Source organism: Corvus kubaryi, unplaced genomic scaffold, assembly GCF_017639235.1.
Source record: "Corvus kubaryi isolate FWS band 111438036 unplaced genomic scaffold, C.kubaryi_AGA036_p1.0 37387, whole genome shotgun sequence".
Classification (NCBI taxonomy): Eukaryota; Metazoa; Chordata; class Aves; order Passeriformes; family Corvidae; genus Corvus; species Corvus kubaryi.
The window spans coordinates 4,218,445-4,238,554 of NW_024581129.1; the positions used below are offsets into that span (position 1 = coordinate 4,218,445).

Genomic DNA, 20,110 nt, shown 5'->3' on the forward strand with positions numbered 1-20,110 from the left:
AAATTGCATTTTGTTGCATCTTTTGCCAGTTCCCTGAGATCAAAAGGGTTAATTTCCCTTGCTTTGTACAAACTTTGAATCTGTACAATTAACTCTGATGAACCAGAACAGGGCTTGTACTGCAGATTTTCCTTGTGGGTTTATTCCTTTAGCTTGGTTGTGGAAAGACCTAAAGAAGTTGAAAGAATCTCCAGTTTGCATTAGATACAAATTATTCCTAATTTACCTCCCAGATATCTGTTGTTCTTCTGGTCCATACTTTCACATGAAGCTTAATATTGGTTTTCTCTAAAAATAGAGTTGAGAGGTTGATTTTTAACTCATTAAGTTTTATTATTAAAAAAGGCCTGTGTAGCTATGGTTGCACTATTTTTTTAAAGTGCCAAAATAATGTTGGATAGCCGCAGAAGTAACCAAGAGGATGAGTGGAAATGATGAAGAAAGAAGTTCATACAAATGCTGCCTGGCTGGAACCTGTGTACTTTGTTCTACATTGCAGTTTCATTCTGAAACTTATGTAAAAGCGCCGTATGGGATGAAACTTTTAGGTGTATTAAACCCATCCCATAATGTTTATTTTTGTATATGGACAAGAGATTACAGCTTTTCCATTGAACTTCCAAAGTCATCATCAAAAGCGATCGTTACTCCGTGAACACTTTGTAGTCTGCTATCTGTCCTACGCTGGTTAATTCATGTAAATCTAAAGAAGTGGTTGCAGGCAGGATGGCATCAGAAATATGGAAATAGAGCATCTGGGTAGAAAGGGTAGGTTTTTGCAATGTTTCCATTGAAATTGTTTTCTCCTGCCAAGTGAACAGATGCAGTGAAAACAGAGAGTCTTATCAGCAGCCTTTCTTTTGGGGAGAATAAATGAGTGAATGATCTATCAAAACATTTTTTTCATTTGATTAAACAGATGATATTTATAGCCTTTCTAAATATAAACCAAACTGAGGTGAAAAGGAGGAAGGTTCACAAAGAATGGCTGCTCTACAAAGTCAGGTGCTGTCCCTGTACCCAAAAGTATTTTTAAATTGCTGTTTCTTCACCTAAGCTGAGTGAATGCAGTTCACTGCACTCGGAGGGTGTTTAGCAGACTTACAGTCCTGATGCTCATATTTTGGTCTGATGCTGTGGGCTGCAGATATGTTTGCTTACAGATTTCCTTTTGTTTCACATTAGAATAACAACAGCTTTCCTAAGGGTTTCAAGAGTCTGCCTTTTTGGTATGTTACAGTACAAGTTCTGGAATAAATAGCTGGAAAGGCTGAAAATTTAGCAATGAGGTAATAGAAAAATTTGTACCTTGCAGGAAAATACAAGATTTTGACATTTGGTTGCATTCTAGGTAGAATATTAAGTTATTATTAAAATATAATTCAGGTTAATATAAAGGTCATTTAGATATGAATGTTTAAAGATTTTGTTATATGACAAAAATAGAAATGAAAAATTCTCCTGAAGTCTTGCAAATGAAATGTTTGATTCATCAAAACATTTCCTAATTCTTTTAAAATGTGATTTTCCCAGAACTAATTCATGTAATGAGAAATTTCAGCTTTGTTGAAATTTAATTTTCTGCTGGGAAAGTGAACCAACACCTGACCAGGGCTGCCTGACTATAGAGCCTGCTGTCAGATTTAATTCCTTTGTCAGAAATTACATGGGTTTTAACCCACTGACCATTGGTATGATACTGTAATGCTGGGCTTTTTTGTTTTTGTCTTTTTCCAAACTGAGCTACATCTTCTTATTAAAATAATTTTGCATTTGTTCTGAAAAATTTCCATATTTTTGTACTTTGTATAAACTCCCTTGTAATAAGGCAAGACAAACCCTTTTATGTTGCTGTCCCTTTCATGGAAGTCTCCTTTGGCCACTTTTATTTGTGATTTTGCCTTTTCCCTTGATTATGTATTGAGATTTCTGTTAGACTCTTTAGCATTCTGTCCTGCTTTTGGGTTACAGTGTTCATCTTTGGAGCCTGTTGTCTCTGTGTTTCTTTATCAAGGGAGGCAGGTTTTTTATATGCATTTTATAATGCATTTTCTTTGCATTGTTAGCAATCCCAAACATTCTCCTGAAATAAGAGTTTTCACTGCTTAATGTAAGATTTCATCATGAGTAATCCTGAGTCATTTAATTTCATATCTTTTAAAATGTCTTATCTAAGATGGTCAAACTGACATTTGTGTTCTCTGTCAACATAATATTGAGTCTAATATTTTGTGTTCCCTTCTTTCCAGTGAACAATCTGAACCCAAAAGATGCCATTATTTGAGTGTTTTTGCTCAGATATTTAAATGCTAGTATGGAAAATGATTATTGATTTTTCACTTAAATGATGTAGTCTTCTGCAAAAATCAATTTTCCTTATATATTCACCAGCTGTATTTAAGAACCAGCATTTGGCTAGCACTTTTCACAATTTAAAATAGAAAAATCTCTCATGCAGTGGCTTTCCTTAAGAGATCTCCAACACTTTGCTGTCACATTAATCTGTTCTTAAGTAGAGGAAAATTGAGGCAGAGATGTAGAGATTTGCCCCAGGAAACTCAGTGGTTGAAGCAGGCAGGAAAAGAGAAAACAAGTCAAAAAGGAGAAACCAAGCATTGGTATCTGTCCTGCTGGACTGATATTGTTAAGTGAATCTGTTCAATTGACAGGAGGCTAATTTATATCTCTTAGGCTCTAAGAATCCTGTGTGTTCCATGTTTCTGGATAGACAGATGGATGCTCCCTTCACATGTCTGCGTTACTTTTGGTATCACACTGTGAACTGAAGGTCCTGCTCTACCTTGCCTTGAACACGTTCCCATGAGCACAGTGAATAGCCTGCTAAATATGGATGATCCATCTTGATTTTCCAGATGAGTCAGGAAAAAATACTGGGAATTTTTTTTTGACAGGTGTAAGCCAATTGGTGCAGGGAACTGAAGTCTCCAAGGCATTTCCCTGGCCCCCAAGGAACCCTTTGGCTTCTGGCCATTGGCTTTTTGCCATCAGCTGCATCCTATTCCTGCAGTATCACGCCCCAGGAAAGAGCACAAATCTCTTTCTCCTGGTGAATTAACACTCCCAACTCTTCCCCCACACTGGATGGCTTTGGAGTAGGGTTCTGATATGCTTTTTGCAATTTGTGTGCCCCGCTCAGAACCAGTTGCAAACATTTCCTTTGGAAAGCTGTTTACGGATGGCAGCCTGGCCTTCCTCTGGTGACTTCTCCTGCCATTTAGTTCCCTGTTTGGTTTTCTCATGTTGATCTTTGAAATGGCAGTGTCTGGTTTTTCTGTAGAGTTGCTGGATCCTGAGTCCTGGGTTTTGCACAGATAACCTGCCCCATGTTATATAGCAGAGGTGGAATCTGGAGAGGTTTTGGCAGGATGGCTCGAAGAGGTGGCTTAGATGGCTCTAAAATCTAAAAGCTTAGATGGCACTAAGAACTTGGTCTTCTGAGAGGACCAAAACTGGCTCCCAGTGAAGTCATGGAAGGTAATAATCTCATTTATTTATGGAAGACATATGGCAAGAAGCCTCCTAGAACACAGTAGGATTATTTTTGCAGTGCAGGTTATTAGCGTTGACCCTGGACTACAGCAAAACAGAGACATGAAACCTTCTGTCCGCAAAATAGCTCTCAAGGTTGTAACCAAACACTTAAAATTGCAAGACATGGCTGTTCAAAACTGGGAAGGTGGGTACAAGGATACAGCTGATGTCTCAGAAATAAATTGTTGGTTTGTAGAAGTTTGGAATTGCTAATCTCAGGAAAACCCAAGATCACTAAAAGGCTTGGTCTTTTAGAAAGGCTGCTCTCAGTTGAGACACCAGTCCCTGCTTTCCTCCCAGGGCTGCAAAATTACAACTTTCAGGTCACACTTAGAAAGCAATTGGATGTAATCTGTACCTTTTGCATGACATAAAAGAACTAGATGAGATAATCAGGCACCCTCATGTCCTCAGGTCTTTTTCAAATACTGAGATCACTACCATAACTGTGCTTATGATGATTTCTCCTCCTCCATCTCCTGTCTGCTGAGGGAACTGCTTCTCTTGTGTCTGTTCACAAGGTGTTGGCCAAGTGCTCCCAACCTACCACCACTACTGGCACAACTTGAGTTGTCTTCTCTGGTGGAGCACTCCCTGTTTTAGCACTAGAAAGGTGAAGTGTCCTGGCCAAGTTCATCATCTGGACTCCACAGTCAGTGGAGAAAGTTGAACACCTCCAGAGTGTAATTCATCCCATCCAAAAATAGATGTTTAAGACAGGAAGAATGAATCACTCTCTGGGGGTTGGTGCACGTCTCTCTGTTCACTGATGATAAAAGAAGTCTAGACAATTACCTTAACCTAGACATCCAGCTGTAAGACACCTTCAGCTGCGTGAGATCGAGCCGTGCTTTCAGGTCCCTAAGGACCGATTTCCACCCCCCTGTTCAAATGGGAAGTAGTTTTCTGATTTCACAGCAGCTTTCAAGCTGAAGTCACTGACAATCAGAATCTCAGTGAGCCACATATGGCAGTTTTACCATAACTGAATAGCTTTTTAATGAAAGGGTTTTTACCCTCAGTCCCATCTGGGAGTTATCCATGAGAAGCTGATGGTGTTTTGAGGAATATTTCTTTCTATTACTTGCTGAATCATTGCCACCATTAAATATTGCTGCATAATTTCCTCCCAAGGAGTCTGTTGCATGTAGATAATATTCAAAATGTGGTCCCCATTGATTACTTTGATTGAACATATGCCACACATGATATTCTCCATGAGCAGGAGCACAGCTCTTCAGATGGTGGTTGCAAACACTCCCATTTGTGAGTTCATTTGTCATGGTCTGAAATTCATCTCTCATCTCCCTTGCCTTCCTGTGAGCTCATTTGTTAAAGCATTTGGGGAAAGGCAGACATGGAAAGGCAATGGATGACTGCAGAAGGCAACAGAGCACCAAGACCATAAGGAGCATCCACAGAGCCTTGGAGAAGGAAACCACAGTGGAGGCAGCTGAGAGGAGGGAAAGCTTCTAGCATTGGACAACCAAAGAGCTGGAGTTGCCAGTTCCCACATCCACTGCTGCAGTTCCTCACTGCCCACCTTGCCCCATGGAGGTGACCAATGCAGGAGCAAAGCTGGCAGAACAATCCAGAGTACTTGGATATTGGCTGCTCCACTTCCCAGCCCAGAACTTAGGGCAAAGCCACTTTCAGCTGGTGTTCCCATGAAGAGACCAGACAGTGAGCAGTGGCCAGCACAGCCCAGCTCCAGCCCCAAGTGGTTGTCCTTGCTCCAGGGACAGTGATTCCTGTTCCTATTTGATTGCAGAGCAGATATGTGGGGATGATGATGTCTCCAAGGGGACAAATGGTTCCCTGGCAGAGGTGGGCAGATGTGTTACTCCACGGACAGGGTGAGCTGGTGGAGAGGAGACTTCAGGGTGCCAATGTGTGTGCCTAAAGCTTCCATCCCAAGCAGGTTAAAAAGTTTGGAAATGACACACCTTTGGCATCTCTGCAGAGAAGAACATCTCTGCTTGCCTTGAAATAGATAAAGATTCAATTCCTTTGACTTTTTTAGATTATTTTTGACCTTGCTGTTTTAAAAATTCAATTCAACATGGAAGCACAGTCTTCAAGGAAAGTTCTTGAAAAACATAGTGACCAATATTGCTAATAGAAAACATTCCCTTTTTCAAGATGTCTTTTGGAAGACGGCAGTAAGTTTGGATGAATCCTGAAATGTTTGGGTTTTAGTTTTTTTTTTCATTTGTATGTGGATTTTCCAGTTGCCAGAAAAAATAATTTGCCCAGTGATGTTACAGGTGCCTCTTTGCTTCCCCTGCCAAGACATCTGCCCACTGCTGCCTGCAGGAGCCCTTGGTGGAGTCCAAGCCAAAGCAATGGATGTGTTTCTCTCGGGGAGTTCCCTGCTTCATCCCTCGCTGTGTCAGAGCTGAACACATCCTGCCAAGATTCAAGCAAATATTCCAGAAAAGGTTGAGATATTCACCGAGCTCAAACCATTGTACGAGAAGTACCCTGAAGCAAAAACAGAGCTGTGAGACACCATCACACCGAGTCGCTTCCCCCACCCCGGCAGGCACCATGCCGTACCAGACAAACTCCTCCAGATAGAATCCAGGCAGAGATGTTTGCTTAACACAGCAGCTCTTTGAAAAGGCAAATAAATGGACAGTGAAGCTACACAGACGTGTCACTGTGCTGCGATTTCCGTTTAGCATTTACGTTTAGTGCCAGGAAACCCTGACTCATGAATATGAAATCAGAAGGAAAGGAAGAAAGCAGTTGTTCATTATTAGAGCTTCGAATTGGGCATGTGGTGGAAATTAGCATTAAAAAACACAGTTTAAAAGAGAGGGGCTGGTTCTGATGGTCCAGAAGGCTTGAAGAGCCCGGCTCTTCAGCCAGGGGATGTGCTTTTGTGGGGCCCTCTCTGCTCTCAGGCTTTGCCCATGGGGAGTTCCTGCTAGAGAAGGGTCCTGGAGCTCAGGGTTACCCATGATGAGGCTCTTGCTCACCTTGAGGTGAGGGAAAGCAGGTCCTGAATATTCCTGGAAATCCTCCAAATTTGCCTTGAGGTAATGGTGAGCAAAGGCAGGGAAGAAAAGCCTCTTAATTACCAGAAATAAGAGAAATAACTGAGAGGAACATCCAAGAAAACAGATCAACTTCAGATAGAAATCCTGAGGTCCCTAAAGGAAGCTCACATTTAATTGAGACTCAGTGGGGTAGAAATGAAGGAACCCACAGCCCTGATGCTTCTGCACATGGGATGCCTGTCTCTGCCCCTCACCTGCACTCTAGAGCTGCGAAAAGCCTCTGTGAGCCTGGGGTGAACCTGGCTTCCTTCAACACAAGTTATCTTCCTTCCAGCTATGAGGGTGGGACACCATCCTTCTTTCTGCACCTATTTACCTCGAAAAAGCTGAGCTTGTTCTGCCAAGGAGGGAGGTGGGTCAGAATCACAGAATCATAGAATATCCTGAGTTGGCAGGGGTCCAAAAGGGTCATTGAGTCCAGCTCCTGGCCGTGCTAAAGACAACCAACCCCAAGAATCACACCAGGCACCTGAGTGCATCGTCCAAACTTTTCTTGAACTCTGGTAGGCTTGGAGCTGCAATCACTTCCCTGGGGGAGCCTGTTCCAGTGCCCAAACACCCTCCAGGCAAAGAACCTTTTCCTAATGTCTCTAAGAATTAGAGTGATGCTATTGCAGCAAATAATTTTGGTGGTACTGGGAAGGAAGAAGCAAATAAAGACATTGCTGCAGGGTGGCAAGGGCTTGATTTCCAAAGCAGCTCCTTGCATCAAACCCTGGGAGCAGCTCAAGGCAACAAGGAAGTGTGTCATCCCCTCCAGTGTCTTCATCTGAAGCCTCCCAGCTGTGCTGTACAAGTACCCCTCAGTTTCCTTGCATTTTGGTAATTCCAGTGCCCTTAAAATATGACAAGAGCTAATCTATCAGTGTGGGGCACAGCAGCTCACAGTAATAGCAAAGCATTTGGCTGATACCCCTGGTCTGGAGGATGCAAGGTGCCGGGCAGGAGGTTGGACAATGGCCTGAGTGGGCAAGTGCCCATGGGACCGGACAGGTCTGCCAGGGTGCTCCTCACCCAAGCGTCCCCGTGCCACCTCTGCCCTCAGTGACAGCACTGGATCCTGGTTGTTTTGCAGACCCAGGCTTTGCCCCAAGGCCAGGCCATGGGAAGCTGCTGGCAGGGCTCTGCTCCATCCCGTGCAGTTATGACAGCTTCAGAGAGTCGTTAGCAAGCAAGGCACGCTTGACGTGAATAATTAAAATACCCGCTGTGCTTTTAAATAGTGCAGAGCCAGCCTTGGAGCTGCGTGTGTGAGCGATGGCTGCTGTCTTTGGAGGAGGCCAGAGGAAAGAGGAGGGCTGATATCCAGTGGAAAATTAAGGGCTTGGTGCTGCTTCTGGCAGGAGGAGGCATGATGCTGGCAGCTTCCACAGGGATGCAGGCAGTCCCTACTCCCCAGTGAGACTGGAGGCTGACACAGCTCTCCTTGCTGATGAGCAGATACCATGGCACAGAACTCTCCAAAGTCTCCTCTCTGCCAAAAATTTGAGCAGCAGTGGAGCTCAGCACCCACCCTTCCAGCTGCCCCAGGGCTCCCATGCTGGTTCAGCTCTCCAAACCTGTGGGACGAGGATGTGGAGCATGGGAACAGGGACAGCCCCACAGCCTTGGGGCTCCATCAGCACTGGCAGCGCGGGGCCCCTCAACTGAGCACACACAGGTGGGGTCTGGGCAGGCTGCACTGTCTTTTGCTAAGATTTCCCCAAGATATCAATTAGACACTGAAATCAAAACAGTTTCTGCATGAACAACTAACAAAGAGATCCCTGCAGTCTCTCAGCAGCCAGACTCCCTCTGTTCCTACCCCCAGCTGCCTCGGAGTTTGTATCAGAATAGCACTGAAGGGCCCCGTGCCCCAGCACGGAGGAGCTTCATGGAACAGGGGAGGATATCAAACACTGTGGCTGTGTCAGTGCTGCTGGAGCATGGAGCTGGGAAGCTGTAAATCATCTCCTTGTGAAAAAACGGGTTTCTGGGCAGGGGATGGAGGGAAAACTGACAATCCCTATGACTTAGTTTCAGATTGAATTAAACTATTGTTTGACCATAGATATTTATCTTTTTATATATAGATTTTTTTTTTTTTCTCCTGTGGAAAGCCTGGACAATTCCAATTTGGGGTCACTGTGCAGTGATTTTTTTCCTTTTTTTTTTTAAATTCAGCCAGTGAACAAAAAACTGGTTTTTTTTCACAGCTTTGCCATGATTAACCCCCAGGGCAGGTGGAAGCAAAGTTTTTAGTAGAGACAAGGAAAAAAAGGGTGTTTGGGGACTGGCACGGTAAGGAGAGAGGTAGAGCTGTGTGCTGACAGCTTTGCAACAGTGTGTGAAGATCATCCTGATGTTTGGACCATTCCCTGGTCCCACGTGGGGAGTGGGAGCTGCCACCTGCACCCCTTTCCCGTGGCCCTTTGCCCATGAAAGGCCAGGGCTCCTGAGCTGAGGATCAACAAATTAGTCTTCTTCTCCCCCACTGCAGAACGTTATCCATCTAAAGATTTCCTTTAATTTCGAGCCGTGTAGAGTTTGAAAAGCCCTTCAAGTTCACTTGGGCTGATGAATTGGTAATTGAGTGTACCTGGATGTCGGTGCCGGCTCTGCCTCTCTCTGCATTTGTATCAGTCCGTGTTTGTTTTCTCCAGCTGTAAATCACTCAGAACTTGGAGAGGCTTTTATCAAATCCTGCTAGGAGCCAGTCATTTTTCTTTTCACAAACACATTGCTAATGCCACGTGGAACCCACCGTCTTTGCTGTTCATTTAAAAACAATGAGAATGGTATTAAATGGGGAAAAAAAGTCCTTAGCGATGGAGGAGAAGGAAGAGGAAAAGAATTGCTCCTGTCTCTCTGGAGTTTGCTCCTTTGGTCTAATGTCTGTCCCATTGATCTCTTAATATGCTCTGCTTTGAGAGCCTGATTTATTGCCCCACATTCTCTTATGCCCCTGCATGTTACAGCACACGTTGTTCTCAGCTTCTCCAGCCCACCAGCAGCTCAGCTGCCAGCCTTGGTCCAGCCTCACCGGTGCTTCCACCTCCTGGGCTGCTCACCTGTGCCCTGGCCAGCACTGGGCGTGGAGAGTTAAGCAGGTGGTTTTAAGGGTTTAAGGGAGTTGGGGTCATCATCTTAAGGTCTCCAGGTTCTCCAGTGTGTCCTTGGTGTCTACCTCTCCAGTGGCTTTGATGATACCTGGCCCTCGCCATCAGTTGTAGAGGAACCGCAGCTGGCTCCCTTCCCACACTGCCCATATCCATGGCTCAGTCCAGTCAATGTGCTCCAGCACTGACAGATTTGACAAAAGGGAATTTCAAACACGAGAGGGAACAGTCCTGATTTGCATTTTTTGAGCTGCTCCAATCCCTCACCCATTGGAAGAACTGGAGGAACGGCACCACACGTCTGGCACAACCCATCCACCCAGCCTGTGCTTGAACGTTGATTTTTCAATGAACTGTTAACGTTGCTATTTGCTCAGTGGAAAAAACCAGCAAGTTATATCCATTGACAAAGAAATGTGAGGACTTTGCAATCTGTGTGTGAATGTTTTGTGAGCATAAAATGAGGTGAAGTTTGTCAAACGATTATTCATTAGAAATTGTTCATTTAGCTCTAATTGCTTGGGTCTAACTGTTCTTAGAAGGACTTCGTGACATCTTTGTAATGTCAGAAAAGTGTTGGTAGAAATTACTTCATGTTTGGGTGTAATGCTGCTGTTCCTGCTTTGCTTAGAAAGAGCAGTAAATGATGCTGTCTGGTTTCCTGTCGGGCCTCTGCAGCCCAGGTAGCTAATGGAGGGTGAGTGGTGCCTTATTGACTCCCACTTTCTCTGTGGAAGGAGTAATTAAATTCACCTGCAGAATCCCCGTCTTCTCATGCGTGGCAGTGTGCAACTTCCCTGCATCTCTGCTAACTAGATTAGAGATTACGCATGCTGATGAGAAAGCACCAACTAGAAAGGATCTGGCCTGGCTTTCAGATCCCAGCTGTTATTTGCAGGACTTAGGTTTAGGAAAAGCATTACTTTTTTTTTTTTTTTGCTTCTAACCTGACAAACTTTGTCTGGAAACCCAGAGAAACAAGCACCAGGGAGCCCCACCGTCTGTCTTCCAGCAGCATTTTCTGAAATCGAACAACACTTTAAAGTCTCGCCAGCTCAGCCTTTCACTTCACAGAATATGTGCCTGTCTCTAAAATGCCAGGTTATTTTTCCTTACTCCCATAATATTCCCATCCAACATTCACTCTCCTTGAAATCACCAATCCAACGTTCACCTACCTGCGTTCAAACACCTGTCACTGTTCTTGTGCTGCTGCCCTTCTCCTTCCAATTTAGAGATTATATTTCATAACTGACCTCCAGCTACCTATTGCCTCCCTGTGACACTTCACCCTTGTCTGCCTGATTGATTAGTCTGTTATGCTCTCCACTCTTCCTGATGGCTTACAGATTGCCCGGTATCTGTCACAGGCTTCCTTTTTTTCTCTAATATTCTTGGAGTTTTGGAACACCCTCCGGCTGCCATTCTCTCTCCATATTCCCTGGCCACCACCTGCCTCTCTTATGAATGTCTAGTTTGGAAAAAGGAGAAGAAATCTTTTGCAAAATAAACCCCTACCTGCTGTGAGTTCACACATATGCTGGTAAAACACACTTCTAAGACACTGTCGTTTTCAATGGGGCTCTTTATTCCCTTTGCACCATTTGGAGGTATTAAAATGTCACTAGATCAGGCTGTGATCAGTGATGGCTTGGAAGGCAGCTTTCCCCAGCAAATTTCCTCACCTGCATAAGTCAATGAAGCAGTGACAGAGAGGGAACAATGTTGTGTTTAAAGATGTGTGTGGGTAGGAGGGTTCTGCCTCTGCTGAGGGAGAGGTCTGGGACATGTCCCAGATCCATCCATCTCCCTGTGCTTGTCAGAGGTTGTCCAGCTCTCTGATATTGTTCCAGGCTTGTCCCAGCTCTGCCCATCACTCTGACATTTAATTAACTGCCCCATTCTCCTGGATCTTGCACTGGATTTGTGCTGTCTTTCTGAAATACCTCTTAGATCATGTCTGAATATTACTAACAGGAGGAGTAACAAAATGGTTGTCACTAATATTGCTATTATTGTTACTGTGTAGATGATAATAAAACAAGACATTGAATATCACAAAGATGAGCACTGTTACACTCAGTGTCACTTCTTCTTGCTGTACTGGTTGTTTGGCAGCACAGGTGAGCAGGAACTGACAGCAGTGGGAAGCAGAGAGAGCCTTGGCCAGCCAGGCATCCAAAAGTAATAGAAAAACAACAAGGGTGTGGGAACTGACCACTGAGAGCAATAAAATCGCACCTAAGGTTTAAAAAGACGTTTATGAGACCAATCTTCAGGTGTAAAAAGGATTATTAAGCTTGTTAAAACCTGCACGTGCTGGGTGGCTGGTGCTGCTGGTGGCAGTGGCTCCTCACTCCTCCAGGAGCTCTGCATTGATGTTTTGTACCATCTGCCCTGGGCATGCCCGGAGCTGTCCATCTTCCTTGCATCTTTTTCCATCCCTGTCTGGCATTTGTCCCATTCTTTCTACTTCAGTCCCAGGTCCCCTTCCAGCATTTCTCACAGTCCCTCTTCCACTGGCAAGTGGATTTCTTTTCCCTTTTAGTTACTCTGTTGAGCAGCTGCTGTCATTTGGACCTCCCTGTGGTCTTCTTCCCCTTCCCCTTTGGTCCCTGTGTCTCTGTGTTTGATCCATGGCTTAAGCAGCTGTTCTGTCCCTGGGATGGCTTGGTGTTAATCAAGCCATCAGTCAGGCTTTTATCCCCTCTGATGAAACTCCCTCTTATGCTTTCTCTTTTATCCTTGCAGTTCAAATACTGGGCTTGGTGACCTCCTCGTGGGATCCCGAATGCCGTGTCCAGTGTGCCTCCCAGCCCCTGAGGACAACAACTAGGAGACATTCAGGACTGTGGCTGGAACCAGCAGTGACACTCAGGCTCAGAGGTGAGGGGTGGCCTTGTCCATGGCATCTCTGGAGTGAGAGGAGCAGCTGGTGTGAAACAGCTGCCCATGGGAGAGAGCTGGCAGGGACAGGGCAAGTTTTTCTGGAGAGGGCTCCAGTGCTGGGAATCCTCGCCAGGAGTGGATGGTGAAGGGGAGCCTCATGGCATTCATTGCCAGTAGGAAAGAGTCTGGTGCAGACATGGAGAGCGAGCCAGGGTTGTGTTTCTCCCGCTGCTGTTCTTAGGGTGGCTCCTGGTGGCACTCATCTCAGAGTGCTGACCTTCCTGGGGAATCCCTGAGTGGCTGAGCTGCGGCTGCTGCACTCCTGAAAGTGTGGTAGCAATGAAAGTTATCATGGTTGCGTCTTTAATTTTTATTTTTTTAAAGATTGAATTCACATTCTTCTATTGAGATTTAAGGAGTGTGGAAAGAGGACATTATTTCTTCCCCGCAAATGAGAAGTGCAGTGTGTGCCTCCACCCCAACTTCTACAAAATTCTGTTTTACAAAGCAGAAAAAGAACATCGAGTTCATGTTGGAGCTGTAGCTCAGTTTTCTAAGACCAGATTTTGCCTCGTGTTCCCTGTTCAAATGACTAGCTGTGCTGGGCACTTAGAAATTTTCTCCCTCTTCCTCATCTCCACCTTGACATTATGAAAAGGGTTTTCATCAATCCATTGAAAGAAGGAGATAACTTTTGTATAAAAGTGCACGGTTGACAGGGTTGAGTTTTTTGGGTAGTATGTAATTTTTTTTTTTACACTGTTATTATTTAAAATATGCTTTCTAAGAGGACAAAAGGGAAAAGCTTAATGGAAACAAATTTCTGTAGCAAAATGTGCAGCTGGATAAAAAAAGATTATTTCTGTTATTGCTTGGTTAGACAGGTGAATTTCGAATTTGAGTACAAAAGGTGCTAAAAAGTGTGCTTAAACTTCTCTTCAGTGTGCTGTTGAGATTGAAAAGAATAATTTTTGGAGAAAAACTTTTCTCTGAGCCTCTATTTCCAGCATTGTCAAATCTTTAGCGGCGGCCTTTTCCCACAGCCATTATCATGTTTTCACCTTTTCTTCTTCCATCTCATTTGTCCTTTTTTGAAGAAAATGTAGTGCTGGTGAAAGGCGGGCAGGTCCATGGGCTGGCACTGATCTGGAATGGAGGGATAGCAGAGCTGGAGGTGCATGGGCATCTCTGGAAGCCAGACCAGACCAGACTGGGGTTGCAGTCCCAGGGAAAGATGGACAGCCTGGCCTGGGGGTAGTCATTTTGAAAGCATCTTCAAGCCTACAGCCCTTAAGACCACCTTTCCAAAATGACTTTTAACCAATTAGGAACCTAAACATCAGTGAAGATAAGCAGAGCTTAGGTGCTCAGGTCCCTCAGGGCAGACACAAATAACTCAGCAATGCAGACAGATAGACAGTTTGCCTGTCCAGATGAATCCAGACCCAGAGCCAGGCAATGAATTACAAATATAAGTGCCAAAACAGCAGGCTTGGGACACAAAGGATAAAAGACAGTTCTGTTATTTGAGCTGATAAGCTCTGCGTCTCGTCTGAAAGATGCCGGCATCAAAGGCTCCTGCAGGGATTTCACAATGGAGCGTTACACCATCCAGCACTGAGTTACCTAAGATGTAAAATGGGCCTTTGCAGAGAAAGCTTCATGCCTGCCACAAAGGAGCAGAATAAGAGTTTGTTTTGAGAACTATTAGGCTGAATAATTTGCAATTGATCTCCATGGACACTGTGAGATATTGCTCCCAACAGAGCAATGATTGCCATTAGTGTCTCAGCTCCCTGCCTTCTTCCTCCTTTTTCTCTCCAGCCTTTGCAAGGGCTGGGTCAAATGCTGCCCGGGCAGCATGAGCAATATTTCCTCCTTTTTTGGTAATCATTGTCCCGTCTATTCATTCTTCAGGAGCCTTTTCACAAGCAAGAGGTATTTTCAAGGGTTGTAAGCATTCATCTCAATGTACGTTTTTATGCCTATTCTCCTTGGAAGAGCTCAAGAACTAATTTACTTTATTAGACCAAATGAAAGGAGCTTATGGAGGTAACCTGGTGTAGGAGGTCAGGGAGCTGGAGAGGAAAGACCTCTGAGACTGCTATGGAATTTCTTGCAGGAGCTGAAAAGTAGCTTTTGCTGTTTAGATTGGTGCTGTTCCTCCTTACATTGTGCTGGCTCTGTTTCCAGCACCGAGTGCTGAGATCTGAGTGGTCCCAGCACTGGTCCAGCCACGAAGGCTTAGGAGCAGTAGCATCTGTAAGCACCTTGGATTGGCAAGCCTGGAGGTAGCCAGGCTCGCAGCACTGGGCTGCTCAGCCAGGGAGGAGGCGCCCAGGGGGCTCTGGTGAAGGTTCCCACCATGGGGAGCCCCAGCCAGCCCATCCCAGGCGACACTCGACTGTGCAAACCCTTCTCCAAGCAGCTTCATGTGGTGAGCAGATGACTAAAACCCGTCTCCTGGGCAATTCACTTCATTCATCAATTAAATTGTTTGCTGTGAACGGTTTGGCCCCATCCAGCTCCAGGATTTCAGCCTTGTAATTTTGCTGGCAGAGGACAGCGGTGCCATGTCCGTGAAATCTGCCTGCCAACTGCTTCCCCTGCTAAGCATTTTCTAGGCTAACGATCCCGAAAACCTTGCCAGCAGCCCCAGCTCTGTCCCTTTCAGGGCAAGCCACTCATTTAAACGTGAGCACATCTAAATGACTCCATCTGCTAAGTGATGTTGGTAAAGAAAAGATTATAGCAGGAGTTAGTGCTGTGTCCTCGGGTTGTACCCCTGTTATAAAATGGGCTGGGAGAACAAGGGGACTGTGAGGAGCTGAGGCTCAAAACCACCTGGGTGACTGTCAGCTTGATTTATTTTCTTGCTCATTAGATAAATTAGAAAACTGGCAAAAGAAATCATCTCTCAGCTGCTTGGTAACCTGCCATGTGGCATGGGATGCCGGCTGCAGGGAGGTGCAGCTCCTTCCCACCTCCCTGGCCCCTCTCCCCAGGGACACGGGATGGGACTTGGGTCTGCTAGTGCCACACATCTCCTCGATGGTCCTGCCACCCTAAACCACCTCATTGACCCATCTGGCCGATTGCTGGCAACCACTAGAGTTTCACTTTTCTCTAATACCGTTGATTTCTGAATAGCAGCTGTTTTCTAGGTGAAAGCAGCAGCACCAAATACTGCTTTTGAACCCTGGCTTTGACCCCAGAACTGTTCGTTACCCTCATTTCACACATCAGACAAGCTAAAGCAAAATAACCTGGATTGTGGCCATATCATCAGGCAGGACCTGCTGACCTTCAGAGATGTTGTTCGACTCTTTGATCTTGTGGCTTGTGACCAGTCTGCCTCCAGCAGCTGCCCCCCTTGCTTATGAACCAGACTAATTTTTGTTTGTCAGAAGGATGAAGCTTAATGGTCAGACTTGATTTAAATCCCTGGGTAAAATTCACTGTCTAGGAGGTCAGGCTCCATTTACAGCACCTTCTACCCTAAAAACTCACTGAAATATTCAGCCTACATAACCAAATGTTAAATTTGGATCATTTAAGGCATCTTCAGTACCTTTATCTGCATCTGATGCACTCCTATAGTGTGAAATGAGGCCACTGTTCTACACTTTGTATTTACGTACGAGGAAAAGCCAGGATGAGCTATTAAAGAGACTGCAATGCATTTCCCAGCCAACGTGGAGGAATCCCCGCTGCAAACAGATGCTGAAACTGGGGGAGAACCAGGGCAGGACCTCTTGGGAAGGAGACCTGGGGGTTCCCAGCACTGCTGTGCCAGTGCGAGGAGGTGGGGCAATACCTGGCCTGTGAACGATGCTTGGAGCAGATTTCCTCTGCTGTCCATGCCCCTTCTTCTGCCCATGGGACTTCTGCACTGGATCCTTGTCACCCTGTCCCTGGCAAGCATCAGGACACACGTGTCCTAGTGGCTCAGATCCCACCAGGTGTGTGCCCATGTGTACAAATGCTGCCAGGTGGAGACACAGGGCTAATTCCTTCCTGTCATATGCAAGGAATCAGCTTATGGCCTGGAGCTCCGATTACTCTTATCTTAGCCTGCATGATGCTAGCCACATCCTGAAATTACCCTGATTTTTTCAAAACCCAGGGGATGGTTTGGACTCACCCGAGCGACGTGAGCAAACTCCAGCCCTGCTTTCAGCCCTGGCAGGTTTGAGGGGCTGTGGGTCAGTGCAGAAGTTGGGTCATGTAGTTTCAACCTCCAAATGCACCAGATGGGAAGTGCCTGGGTGTGATGCCCAGTCCTGAAATACCTGATGGAGCCCCGTGTGGAGCAGCACCAACAGCCCCTTCCCAGCCTCTGTGCAGAGCTGATTGCTCAGGCAGACTCACCTGCTGGGATCCTGGCAGATAACATGCCTCTGAAATGGCCAGCCAGGGAGAGATGCTGTCAAGCAAAACATGGAGTGAAATGTTTGGCTGCTGGGATTAAACTGCGAGTCCCACCTGTCTGCTGTGTGACACGCGGCACCGCATGCTCCCACCCGCCACCGTCCCCATTCCCCGTCACTGCCTGCCAAGCCCACCCCGCTTGGAAATTAGAGTGGGGAAATCAAAGTCCTTCTCCACCCACTCCTGCTGTGCCTCTCAGCCACTGACATTAACACTGAACTGGCTGACATTAGCTTTGAATGGATTTTAATAACCCCCTTGCGAGCCTGAATTACCCACACAGCGTGAGGGCCACTGTGAATTTGGAGACCTGGCGAGGTCTGGGGCCAGACCAGCTCCCCAGGCTGTGGACACAAGGCCAGACCAGCTCCACAGGCTGTGGACACAGGGCCAGACCCACTCGAGGAGCTGCAGTGGCTTCTGCCAGTGGCAGCTGCTGGCATGGCACCCTGGCAGTTGTCTGGCCCCTGGAGAGCTGCTGCTCTGGCACCTGCTACCCACAAGTGTCCTGCCACCAGCAGGTCTGCAAGGGGCTGATGAGCTTCTCAGCACTGGGGATGCTGGCCCAGTTGCCTACCTCCATGGGATGTTCTCCCTTCTGGGGCAAGGTATGGCTGCTGCAGGGTGGTGAGAACCCCCAGTGCCATCAGTGAGAGCATCCCCAGCCCCTACCAGTGCATGGGATAAAACAGCAGCTTTGGTTTAGCTGCCTCTGTGCATGGAATGCTAAATGAGATCACGCCTGGCCCAGCTGGGAGTCTGGACTAGGGTATGAAAATCTAGCAAGAAGATTAAAAGGTGTCCCCAGGCAGAAGAGGGTATTTATTCCTTTCTTTGTGGCTGAGATGTGCATGGCGTGGGAGTCATGGGGACAGTGACCTCCCCGGAGCAGCTGCACGTGGGCAGCGCCGTGTCCCCACGGGGACTGATCTTGGGGACAAGGCCCTGACTGGAAAAGCTCCTTCTGAGATATGGGTGGACACATCCAATCTCCCCCCCTGCACCAGGAAAGGGCTCCCTGCCCTGGATCTTCACTGCCAGCCCTGCAGCTCCTCCGCAAAGGGAAAATCCCTAATTTTCCTCTTCTTTTACAAGAGAGAAAGCTAAAAGAGATGGTCAGGTGGTTCTCGCTTCTTCTGGAATATGCAGGGCCTGGAGACATGCTCTGAAGTTACTGTTCCTCAGTTACAGCTCAAAAGATCTGAGCAAGTGATGCAGCCTCCTTGGCCATTCACAAAGTCTCATCATCGTGTGGGTGGAGAGTGATGATTCTAGCTGCCATTGAAATCCACAGGTATTTCCAGTATGGAAACAGGAACATCCACAGGGATATGGACAGGAGATCCCAACTGGGGTGGGCCAGCAGCTTCTCCAAGTCAGGCTCTGCCAGGGCTGTGAAATCATCAAGCACTTTCAAGAACTGAGTACTGAAAACAACCCCTGAAAAAAAGCCCATGATAATGATTGAGTTATATTTAAGAGTCTCCTTCATACTAAGTAAATGCAAGTAGTTTACTCAGAAAATATTTCCCACTAAGATCATTTCTACATAAAATGCTAACAGATTGAGATTATGACTCTAATGATTATTTTTATTACTGGTTTACATTTAAATGGCATATATTTCCCCATACTGTTCTCTCTTTGGGTTAAATCAATAAAACCTATTAAGAAGATTCTTCTTCCTCTAAGATTCCTCCCTCTCTTCTTTCTTTCTCATCTCCACTGGTGCCCTTTTTATCCACCCACCACCAGAGATTTTTCAGAGCTGCCTCCACGATGTTGGTGCGAAGGATTTGAACATCCCCTTTGACAGAGTGGAGTGAATCCGATCTTTGCTGAGATGAGGGACTACAGAGGAGCTCCAGCGCTGTTCCCTTTCCTCATCTTGGGCTGTATTGCAAGGAGATGAAGTTGGAGCCTCTTCCCTCCTGTTTTAACATAGAAGATGTAGCTGTCTGTACTCCTGTACCTTCTCAGCTATGGATGCTCTTGTGCTCCTTCAAACAGAGGCTGTGGCTCACCAAGGAGGTGCTGGATTTCTGTTTGGAGAGGAATTATCCTGGTATATACACAGCGAAAACCATTAAGATGCTGACCTTTAAATTGGGCTTCTTCCTGCTCGTGTAGGGAGGAGGTGGGTTGAGTGCCCAAATCTTATTCCTTTTAATGGCAAATCCCTCACAGAGAGGCTTTGAAATGCTCGGCATTAATGCAATTTGCCTCCCTCTGCTGCAGCTTGGCTTTGCTGTGCAGAGGATGTCTCTGCTTCCCTCTCACAGTGACAGGCCCTATAGATTTGCTCCATAACTGCTGTGCCCAGGTACCACTGTGTATGGATCTGTGAGTTGAGGGCAGTGCTAACTCAGGGATCTCCATGCTCCTTAATCAGTATCACTGACCTTTCTTTCCTGCATTACTCTCAGCATCACTTTTTTTCCCCCACCAGCTTAATTTGCATTGGTCTCATGTTATCTATGTTTTTGCTTTGTCCCTGTTATCCCATTACCCTGGATAATCAAAGTTGGCTGTAATGGAAACAGCAGAAACAATTTGCTTACCCTTCTATTACAAGATATTCCCTCTACTAAGTCTGAGAATACCTGCAGTTCTGTGGTAATGCTAATTAACTGTGCATACATATAGAAAGTAAAGCAAACGGCACCAGGATCCTTTGGGATGGTAGGGATTAAAAAAAGATGAGTTATTATTCTCCTCTTTCTCTGTGCTTCACTGTCCCTACCCTCAATGGAAATTGCTTTGCACTTATAGAATAAAATGTAATACATGGTGGGGGAGTCACTGACTCTGCAGAGAGATGGAGGTGGAAGGAGCAGAGTTCTCTGCTAATAAACCCACTACAGAAGTAGTGATCCTCCCTGATGTCTCACTTCTTGTCTGTTCCCAGAGTGGGACGGGGTCTTTTCCCCATGCAGGTCCCCCTGCCTTGGAGCTCAGTGCTGATTCCTCAGTGCCACAGCTATCCCCCAGAGCAGAGCTTCAGCAAGATATGTGTGGAAAACCTCCTGCCCAGCCTCAAGGATTGGTTGGAATAGTGTCTGTAAATGAATGCCC

General features: G+C 46.0%; 1 protein-coding gene across 2 annotated transcripts in view; it reads left to right on the forward strand.

Moving 5' to 3' along the window:
• The window catches only part of ELFN1 (extracellular leucine rich repeat and fibronectin type III domain containing 1), a 103,801-nt gene that overhangs the window by 45,399 nt on the left and 38,292 nt on the right, over positions 1-20,110 (forward strand). For both annotated transcript variants that reach the window (XM_042037273.1, XM_042037272.1), the window contains exon 3: positions 12,467-12,601. The gene's annotated coding sequence lies outside the window, so the exon portion shown is untranslated. The remainder of the gene's footprint in view (positions 1-12,466; positions 12,602-20,110) is intronic.